Source organism: Poecilia mexicana, unplaced genomic scaffold (assembly GCF_051168715.1).
Source record: "Poecilia mexicana isolate PSO_F unplaced genomic scaffold, ASM5116871v1 scaffold_11, whole genome shotgun sequence".
Lineage (NCBI taxonomy): Eukaryota > Metazoa > Chordata > Actinopteri > Cyprinodontiformes > Poeciliidae > Poecilia > Poecilia mexicana.
In genome coordinates this window covers 19,451-30,000 of record NW_028263380.1, presented here as the reverse complement: position 1 = coordinate 30,000, position 10,550 = coordinate 19,451, and positions in this window count along the sequence as shown.

Here is a 10,550-nt window from a genome sequence, read left to right as displayed (position 1 = left end):
CTATGTCTGACGGGGGCAGGGTACAACAGCGCTTTCAGTCCGGCTCTCATTTTCACAGGAATTGTGTACGAGTTCCTCTAGCTGAAGTTTTGTTTTTAACTCTGCCTTGACTTGTTTCCGTCGGCCCTTTGACCGGGCGACGGGATGGAGGTGTGGGTGACATTTGGTTATTTGAAGAAGCACGGGTTGGGGGGTCGATCCGTGACCTCGTGGGTTGACGGTTGCAGCCATAAGTCGACATGGGTCGGTGCTGCCCTATGTCTGGGAGTGTGTCGGGCCCTGAAAAAATCTTTTGGAGCTCGGGTCCGGGGCGGGTGGCCTTTGGGCCGGTGGGGGAGGGTCCCGGGAATAAAAGGGGAGCGCTTTTGCCATCCGGAAGACTTTGGTTAAGGAGCTATAGGGCCGCCACGAGGGAGCCGAAGGTGGTGCTGCCGGATGTCGCGGGCCTGCAGGCCCGAAAGGTCAAGCTCCAGAGGTCACGGGCGGCTAGGAGGGGCCCAGGCGGGCGTCCCGCCGCCCGGCCGCCCTCCGGGCGGTCGGGCGACGGTTCCCCTTTGGTGGGGACCCAGCGGGAGGCGTTACTCTGAAGACAGACCGCGGCGAGAACTACAGGGAACCCCAAGGGACGGTAGGGTCGGGTTCAGGGTCCCCGGAGGTCCCAGAGACGCGGGGTTCGGAGCGTAGGTCGGGCGGGTTCCCGGTTACAAAAGCCCGGGGTCCGTCGGCGCCTGGAGCGGCCCGGTTCTGTAGAACCGGTTCGCCATAAGTCGACATGGGTCGGTGCTGCCCTATGTCTGCAAGTGTTTTGGGCCCTGAAAAAATCTCTTGGAGCTCAGGTCCGGGGCGGGTGGCGTATGGGCCGGTGGGGGAGTGTCCCGGGAATAAAAGGGGAGCGCTTTTGCCATCCGGAAGCCTTTGGTTGAGGAGCTATAGGGCCGCCACAAGGGAGCCGAAGGTGGTGCTGCCGGATGTCGTGGGCCTGCAGGCCCGAAAGGTCAAGCTCCAGAGGTCACGGGCGGCTAGGAGGGGCCCAGGCGGGCGTCCCGCCGCCCGGCCGCCCTCCGGGCGGTCGGGCGACGGTTCCCCCGAGGTAGGGACCCAGCGGGAGGCGTTACTCTGAAGACAGACCGCGGCGAGAACTACAGGGAACCCCAAGGGACGGTAGGGTCGGGTTCGGGGTCCCCGGAGGTCCCAGAGACGCGGGGTTCGGAGCGTAGGTCGGGCGGGTTCCCGGTTACGAAAGCCCGGGGTCCGTCGGCGCCTGGAGCGGCCCGGTTCTGTAGAACCGGTTCGCCATAAGTCGACATGGGTCGGTGCTGCCCTATGTCTGGGAGTGTGTCGGGCCCTGAAAAAATCTCTTGGAGCTCAGGTCCGGGGCGGGTTGCGTTCGGGCCGGTGGGGGAGGGTCCCGGGAATAAAAGGGGATCGCTGTTGCCATCAGGAACCCTTCGGTCGAGGAGCTGTAGGCCTGCCACGAGGGACCCTACGGTGGTGCTGCCGGATGTCTGCGAGTCATACGGAAGCACGAGGTCATGCTGCCAAATGGCCTCGACCTGTCGAGCCGCGGTGCGGTCTGCCTTGGGTGTGAGGGCCTTTTGACCTACGGAATCATAGGGTGATGATCCCAAATGGCTGCCTTACCAGAGGCACGAGCCATAAGGAGACGTCCAGGGGTTCCACCGAATGTCTGAGCCTCTGCCCGGGTCCGGGTTCACCGAGCTGGGGGCGGGTTCCAGCCATTTGCTGGAAGGGTTCAGCCATTCGGTGGAACGGGACTTGTGCCCTCTCTACAAAGTGCCCAGCCATAAGGAGACGTCCAGGTGTTCCACCGAATGTCTGAGCCCCTGCCCGGGTTCCGGTGCCCCGATCCCGGGTAAAGAAGCTCCATAACTCCCCCCCCCGGCGTTCCAGGACGGGGGCCGGCCCGGCGGAGGTGCGGGGACCGTCCCCCGGTTCCGGAGAACCGTGCAGGGGTATTTTTGACAACTTGTAGCGGGGCTGAGAGTGTCCGAATCCCGGGGAGGGTCCAGCCATTTGCTGGAAGGGTTCAGCCATTTGGTGGAACGGGTCTTGTGCCATTTTAAAGTCCCTGGCCATAAGGAGATGCCCATTGTTCCCACCGAATGTCTGAGCCCTGCCATAAGTCGACATGGGTTGGTGCTGCCCTATGTCTGGGAGTGTTTTGGGCCCCTCCAAACTCTTTTGGAGCTCAGGTCGGGGGCGGGTGGCCTTTGGGCCGGTGGGGGAGGGTCCCGGGAATAAAAGGGGAGCGCTTTTGCCATCCGGAAGCCTTCGGTCGAGGAGCTGTAGGCCTGCCACGAGGGACCCTACGGTGGTGCTGCCGGATGTCTGCGAGTCATACGGAAGCACGAGGTCATGCTGCCAAATGGCCTCGACCTGTCGAGCCGCGGTGCGGTCTGCCTTGGGTGTGAGGGCCTTTTGACCTACGGAATCATAGGGTGATGATCCCAAATGGCTGCCTTACCAGAGGCACGAGCCATAAGGAGACGTCCAGGGGTTCCACCGAATGTCTGAGCCCCTGCCCGGGTTCCGGTGCCCCGATCCCGGGTAAAGAAGCTCCATAATTCCCCCCCCCGGTCCTCCAGGACGGGGGCCGGCCCGGCGGAGGTCCTGGGACCGTCCCCCGGTTCCGGAGAACCGTGCAGGGGTATTTTTGACAACTTGTAGCGGGGCTGAGAGTGTCCGAATCCCGGGGAGGGTCCAGCCATTTGCTGGAAGGGTTCAGCCATTCGGTGGAACGGGACTTGTGCCATTTTAAAGTCCCTGGCCATAAGGAGATGCCCAGGGTTCCCACCGAATGTCTGAGCCCTGCCATAAGTCGACATGGGTTGGTGCTGCCCTATGTCTGGGAGTGTGTCGGGCCCCTCAAAACTGTTTTGGAGCTCAGGTCGGGGGCGGGTGGCGTTCGGGCCGGTGGGGGAGGGTCCCGGGAATAAAAGGGGAGCGCTTTTGCCATCCGGAAGCCTTCGGTCGAGGAGCTATAGGCCCGCCACGAGGGATCAGAAGGGGGTGCTGCTGGATGTCTGCGAGTCATACGGAAGCACGAGGTCATGCTGCCAAATGGCCTCGACCTGTCGAGCCGCGGTGCGGTCTGTCTTGGGTGTGAGGGCCTTTTGACATTCGGAATCATAGGGTGATGATCCCAAATGGCTGCCTTACCAGAGGCACGAGCCATAAGGAGACGTCCAGGGGTTCCACCGAATGTCTGAGCCCCTGCCCGGGTTCCGGTGCCCCGATCCCGGGTAAAGAAGCTCCATAACTCCCCCCCCCGGTCCTCCAGGACAGGGGACGGCCCGGCGGAGGTCCTGGGACCGGCCCCCGGTTCCGGAGAACCGTGCAGGGGTATTTTTGACAACTTGTAGCGGGGCTGAGAGTGTCCGAATCCCGGGGAGGGTCCAGCCATTTGCTGGAAGGGTTCAGCCATTCGGTGGAACGGGTCTTGTGCCATATTAAATCTCCCAGCCATAAGGAGACGTCCAGGGGTTCCACCGAATGTCTGAGCCCCTGCCCGGGTTCCGGTGCCCCGATCCCGGGTAAAGAAGCTCCATAATTCCCCCCCCGGTCCTCCAGGACAGGGGCCGGCCCGGCGGAGGTCCTGGGACCGGCCCCCGGTTCCGGAGAACCGTGCAGGGGTATTTTTGACAACTTGTAGCGGGGCTGAGAGTGTCCGAATCCCGGGGAGGGTCCAGCCATTTGCTGGAAGGGTCCAGCCATTCGGTGGAACGGGACTTGTGCCATTTTAAAGTGCCCGGCCATAAGGAGACGCCCATGGTTCCCACCGAATGTCTGAGCCCCTGCCGGGGTCCGGGGAGGGCTTCCGGCCATTTGCTGGAACGGTCCAGCCGTTCGGTGGAACGGGGACTTGACCTAGGGTTATCAGGGGTGGGGTTAGGGTTGAGCTCCCTGGAGGTCCCAGAGCCACGGGGTTTTTTGACCAGGGTAAGGCGGGGTCCCGGTAACGGAACCCCGGGTACGGAACCTCCTTGAGCGGTCCCGGTTCCGTAGAACCGGACCTGGACATACGGAATCATAGGGTGATGATCCCAAATGTCTGCCTTAGGCAAGGGACATAATGAGACGTCCAGGGGTCCCACCGAATGTCTGAGCCCCTGCCGGGGTCCGGGGAGGGCTTCCGGCCATTTGCTGGAACGGTCCAGCCGTTTGGTGGAACGGGGACTTGACCTAGGGTTATCAGGGGTGGGGTTAGGGTTGAGCTCCCTGGAGGTCCCAGAGCCACGGGGTTTTTTGGCCAGGGTAAGGCGGGGTCCCGGTAACGGAACCCCGGGTACGGAACCTCCTTGAGCGGTCCCGGTTCCGTAGAACCGGATCTGGACATACGGAATCATAGGGTGATGATCCCAAATGGCTACCTTACCAGAGGCACGAGCCATCCATGAGGAGACGTCCCGGGGTTCCACCGAATGTCTGAGCCCCTTTTTCGGGGCTAGGGTTTATCGGGCGCCCGCCCGAACCTCCACGGGTGCTCTGGGCTCGGTTAGTCTTGCGGTCGCATCACCCGAAGCAGAGCATGATTTTTCTCTCGACCCCAACAGGAGGGAAGAGGTGCCAAAGGCGCCCTTCGCTTCTCGCAGGCACTCGTTGCATCCTGTAATTTAGCGGTTCGGGAAAAGGGTGGACTCGGTGGATCCTGTACTTTAGCGGCTCAAGACAAGGGAGGGGGAGAAGGAGAAGCAGAGCGAGCTACGGAGACGGACGTTCTCACATACTCCCTCCCTTTCGCAGCCCCAATCCATTGTAAGCGTGGCACCTTCAACCACAAGACTCCTCGATCCATGCGGGTGACCTTTTGCTCATAGCGCTTATGACGTCGTAGCAAGTAATTTAGACACATAGTAGCACCACGTGGTGCTGCCTTATTTCGGCCATTGAGCAGCACCACGTGGTGCCTCTTTCTGTCAGGAACGGAAAAAGAAGAGGACAGGAGCAGTTACGCTCTTCGCTGTACCACAATCATTGAAATGGAGCTCAAAATCAACCCCTAAACTATCGGAGCCACGTGATTGGCAACATTTTGAGCTAAATCCCCCCCCCCCCCGAAAAAACAAAAACAAAAGCCTCGGTAGCCAAGACCGTTATCGAACCCGGGTCTCCCAGCTGGGGGCCGGTGTTCCTGTACACCTGGCTATCAAGGCAGGTTTGTCTACCACGTTCATAGGACTTGTAACCTCATCTAAAGATTAAAAAAAAACTAAAACACAATAAAAAAACAAGAGGCTTTCTGCAGCCAGCGGGAAGCGAACCCTGGTCTCTGGGGCGGAGACCGGGCGGCTAAACCGCTAAACTACAGGAGCCATGTGGGTTTCCTTGGCTCATAGCGCTTATGACCTCATAGCAAGTGATGTAGACATAGGGGATCATCAGCGTCCGGACGTGCGGAAGCAGGAGGTGGTGCTGCCACATGGCCTTGACCTACGGAATCACGGGGTGGTGCTCCCAAATGGCTGCTGCCTTACCAGATGCACGAGACATAAGGAGGCCCCATTGAAAAGGATGTCCGGATGTCGAGGCTTCCCTATGTCCGAAGCGCCTCCTTATGTCTGCGGTCGGCCAAAAAGATAGAAAAGGCCTGAGCAGCTTGTGGGAATCGTACCCCGGTCGCTGGGGGGGCGCCGCAGCAGATCCACCACAAGACTACTCGAGCCATACGGGTTTCCTTGGCTCATAGCGCTTATGACCTCATAGCAAGTGATGTAGACGTCTGGGATCATCGTCCGGGTCTGGACATGCGGAAGCAGGAGGTGCTGCTGCCAAATTCCTGCCTTACCAGAGGCACGAGACATAAGGAGACGCCCAGGGGCTCCGCCGAATGTCTGGGCCTCTGCCCCGTCCCCGGTAGGGGTTCAGCCATCCGCTGGAAGGGTCCAGCCATTCGGTGGAACGGGACTTGTGCCATTTGAAAGTCCCTGGCCATAAGGAGACGCCCAGGGGTCCCACCGAATGTCTGAGCCCCCGCCCGGGATCCAGTGCCCCGATCCCGGGTAAAGTAGCTCCATATCTCCCCCCTGGTCCTCCAGGACCAGTTCCGGCCCAGCGGAGGTGCGGGGACCGTCCCCCGGTTCCGGAGAACCGTGCAGGGGTATTTTTGACAAGTTGTAGCGGGGCTGAGAGTGTCCGAATCCCGGGGAGGGTCCAGCCATTTGCTGGAAGGGTCCAGCCATTCGGCGGAACGGGTCTTGTGCCATTTTAAAGTCCCCATACGAAAAGTCTTTTTGTAGACTAATAGAAATAGGGTGGATGGTTGCCATTGGGGATCATGAGTGAGCGATCCTTTATGTCAGCCAAAAAGACAAAAGAGGGTTCCCTGCGCAAGCGGGCCGCGAACCCGGGCGTACCGGGTGGGAGCGCGGCTACTGGACCACTTTGCGAACAGAGATAAAGACAGGCGGGGGAAAGGAGGGGTTATGAGTGTGCGGGGAGCCGACAGACACTTTGAGGCATGAGGTGCTGCTGCCAGATGGCGTCGGGGGTGACACCGGGCTGCGTCCCCGCGCGTTTGGGCAGCATTCGCCACCGGGAGGCGTCCCTGCCGTTCGGGGACGTTAGCCACCGTGCAGCAGGGAGCCATGCACCCAACCGTCCTGCGCCACCTGGTGTCTGTTGCCCGCAAGTGCCGTTTGAGCCGCCATACGGCAGCATTCGGAAAATTTTCAAAGTGTTGTCGAGCGACTTTGCGATTTTTGAGCGGCCGTCACGCGGCCGCCGAGCGCTCTAAAAATCGGGTCTCTTTGGAACGGAACACTCGAGGTCGGGCTCGTTCGAGCGCCCCGGGTCCCGCGGTCCCACGAGGTCCGGTTCGGCCGGTAGGATTTTTCAAAGTGGGCCCAAAATGCTGCCGAATGTCTAGAAATTTTTGTTAGGGGACTAAATAGGGTTAGGGTTAGGGGTTAGGGTTAGGGTTAGGGTTAGGGGTAGGGTTAGAGGAATGGATCCCCGATGGCCTAACCTGTCATTGAATATGCTGCGCCATGGCGGTTTCTGCTGCCTAGAGTCTATGACGATCCCCCTGGCCACGGTGCAGCACATGAATGGGGATTTGGGGATCAGTTTTAGCCATTCGGGCGGACCCGCAGTGTCCTCGCAGACACACTCGGGGGAGCTCTTGTATTGGTTTTGGAAGGGTCCTTGTGTTCCACTGTGGAGAGGGTTTCTCTGAGTTCGGGGGTGATGCCGTTTGGGCTCATTCCTGACACGTGGAGTCAGGCGAATGGGGAAAGCGTTTCCAAATGCGGGATGGAGGTCTGGGGGGGTCGGAAGCGATGCGGGGGGGTCACCTTTGCCCTGAGGAAGCACTTTAGCCACATGGGGACATTTGGTTATTTGAAGAAATACGTGTTTGGGGTCGATCCGTGACCCCGTGGGTGTGTGGTTTCAGCCATAAGTCGACATGGTGTGGTGCTGCCCTATGTCTGCGAGGGACGGGGGCAGGGTACAACAGCGCTTTCAGTCCGGCTCTCATTTTCACAGGAATTGTGTACGAGTTCCTCTAGCTGAAGTTTTGTTTTTAACTCTGCCTTGACTTGTTTCCGTCGGCCCTTTGACCGGGCAACGGGATGGAGGTGTGGGTGACATTTGGTTATTTGAAGAAGCACGGGTTGGGGGGTCGATCCGTGACCTTGTGGGTTGATGGTTGCAGCCATAAGTCGACATGGGTCGGTGCTGCCCTATGTCTGGGAGTGTTTTGGGCATTGAAAAAATCTTTTGGAGCTCGGGTCCGGGGCGGGTGGCCTTTGGGCCGGTGGGGGAGGTTCCCGGGAATAAAAGGGGAGCGGTTTTGCCATCCGGAAGCCTTTTGTTGAGGAGCTATAGGCCCGCCACGAGGGAGCCGAAGGGTGTGCTGCCGGATGTCGTGGGCCTGCAGGCCCGAAAGGTCAAGCTCCAGAGGTCACGGGTGGCTAGGAGGGGCCCAGGCGGGCGTCCCGCCGCCCGGCCGCCCTCCGGGCGGTCGGGCGACGGTTCCCCTGAGGTAGGGACCCAGCGGGAGGCGTTACTCTGAAGACAGAGCGCGGCGAGAACTACAGGGAACCCCAAGGGATGGTAGGGTCGGGTTCGGGGTCCCCGGAGGTCCCAGAGACGCGGGGTTCGGAGCGTAGGTCGGGCGGGTTCCCGGTTACAAAAGCCCGGGGTCCGTCGGCGCCTGGAGCGGCCCGGTTCTGTAGAACCGGTTCGCCATAAGTCGACATGGGTCGGTGCTGCCCTATGTCTGGGAGTGTTTTGGGCCCCTCAAAACTCTTTTGGAGCTCGGGTCCGGGGCGGGTGGCCTTTGGGCCGGTGGGGGAGGTTCCCGGGAATAAAAGGGGAGCTGTTTTGCCATCCGGAAGCCTTTTGTTGAGGAGCTATAGGCCCGCCACGAGGGAGCCGAAGGGTGTGCTGCCGGATGTCGTGGGCCTGCAGGCCCGAAAGGTCAAGCTCCAGAGGTCACGGGATGCTAGGAGGGTCCCAGGCGGGCGTCCCGCCGCCCGGCCGCCCTCCGGGCGGTCGGGCGACGGTTCCCCTGAGGTAGGGACCCAGCGGGAGGCGTTACTCTGAAGACAGAGCGCGGCGAGAACTACAGGGAACCCCAAGGGATGGTAGGGTCGGGTTCGGGGTCCCCGGAGGTCCCAGAGACGCGGGGTTCGGAGCATAGGTCGGGCGGGTTCCCGGTTACAAAAGCCCGGGGTCCGTCGGCGCCTGGAGCGGCCCGGTTCTGTAGAACCGGTTCGCCATAAGTCGACATGGGTCGGTGCTGCCCTATGTCTGCAAGTGTTTTGGGCCCTGAAAAAATCTCTTGGAGCTCAGGTCCGGGGCGGGTGGCGTATGGGCCGGTGGGGGAGTGTCCCGGGAATAAAAGGGGAGCGCTTTTGCCATCCGGAAGCCTTTGGTTGAAGAGCTATGGGCCCGCCACGAGGGACCCTACGGTGGTGCTGCCGGATGTCTTCGAGTCATACGGAAGCACGAGGTCATGCTGCCAAATGGCCTCCACCTGTCGAGCCGCGGTGCGGTCTGCCTTGGGTGTGAGGGCCTTTTGACATACGGAATCATAGGGTGATGATCCCAAATGGCTGCCTTCCCAGAGGCACGAGCCATAAGGAGACGTCCAGGGGTCCCGCAGAACGTCTGAGCCTCTGCCCGGGTTCGGTGCTCCGATCCCGGGTAGAGGGGTCCAGTCATTTGCTGGAACGGTTCAGCCATTCGGCGGAAGGGGGAGTTGTGCTTGGTGGTGACTACTTTGTGCTTGTTGTGCTTTTTGGTTTCCCGGCGAAGCGGTTCGCCATAAGTCGGCATGGGGTGGTGCTGCCCTATGTCTGGGAGTGTTTTGGGCCCCTCCAAACTCTTTTGGAGCTCGGGTCGGGGGCGGGTGGCCTTTGGGCCGGCGGGGGAGTGTCCCTGGAATAAAAGGGGAGCGCTTTTGCCATCCGGAAGCCTTCGGTCGAGGAGCTATAGGCCCGCCACGAGGGAGCCGAAGGTGGTGCTGCCGGATGTCGTGGGCCTGCAGGCCCCCCAAGGGATGGTAGGGTCGGGTTCGGGGTCCCCGGAGGTCCCAGAGACGCGGGGTTCGGAGCGTAGGTCGGGCGGGTTCCCGGTTACGAAAGCCCGGGGTCCGGAGGCGCCTGGAGCGGCCCGGTTCTGTAGAATCGGGTCGCCATAAGTCGGCATGGGGTGGTGCTGCCCTATGTCTGCTAGTGTGTCGGGCCCTGAAAAAATCTCTTGGAGCTCGGGTCCGGGGCGGGTGGCGTATGGGCCGGTGGGGGAGTGTCCCGGGAATAAAAGGGGAGCGCTTTTGCCATCCGGAAGCCTTTGGTTGAGGAGCTATAGGGCCGCCACGAGGGAGGCGAAGGTGGTGCTGCCGGATGTCGTGGGCCTGCAGGCCCGAAAGGTCAAGCTCCAGAGGTCACGGGTGGCTAGGAGGGTCCCAGTCGGGCGTCCCGCCGCCCGGCCGCCCTCCGGGCGGTCGGGCGACGGTTCCCCTTTGGCGGGGACCCAGCGGGAGGCGTTACTCTGAAGACAGAGCGTGGCGAGAACTTTCGGGAACCCCAAATGAGGGTGGGGTTGGGTTCTCGGTCCCCCGAGATCGCAGAGACGCGGGGTTCGGGGCGGAGGTCGGGCGGGGTCCGGGTAACGAAAGCCCAGGGTCGGGCAGCACCTCGAGCGGCCCGGTTCTGTAGAATCGGGTCGCCATAAGTCGACATGGGGCGGTGCTGCCCTATGTCTGCAAGTGTGTCGGGCCCTGAAAAAATCTGTCGGAGCTTAGGTCGGGGGCGGGTGGCGTTCGGGCAGGTGGGGGAGGGTCCCCGGAAGCAAGGGGGATCGCTGTTGCCATCAGGAACCCTTCGGTCGAGGAGCTATAGGCCTGCCACGAGGGACCCTACGGTGGTGCTGCCGGATGTCTTCGAGTCATACGGAAGCACGAGGTCATGCTGCCAAATGGCCTCGACCTGTCGAGCCGCGGTGCGCGGTCTGCCTTGGGTGTGAGGGCCTTTTGACATACGGAATCATAGGGTGATGATCCCAAATGGCCGCCTTCCCAGAGG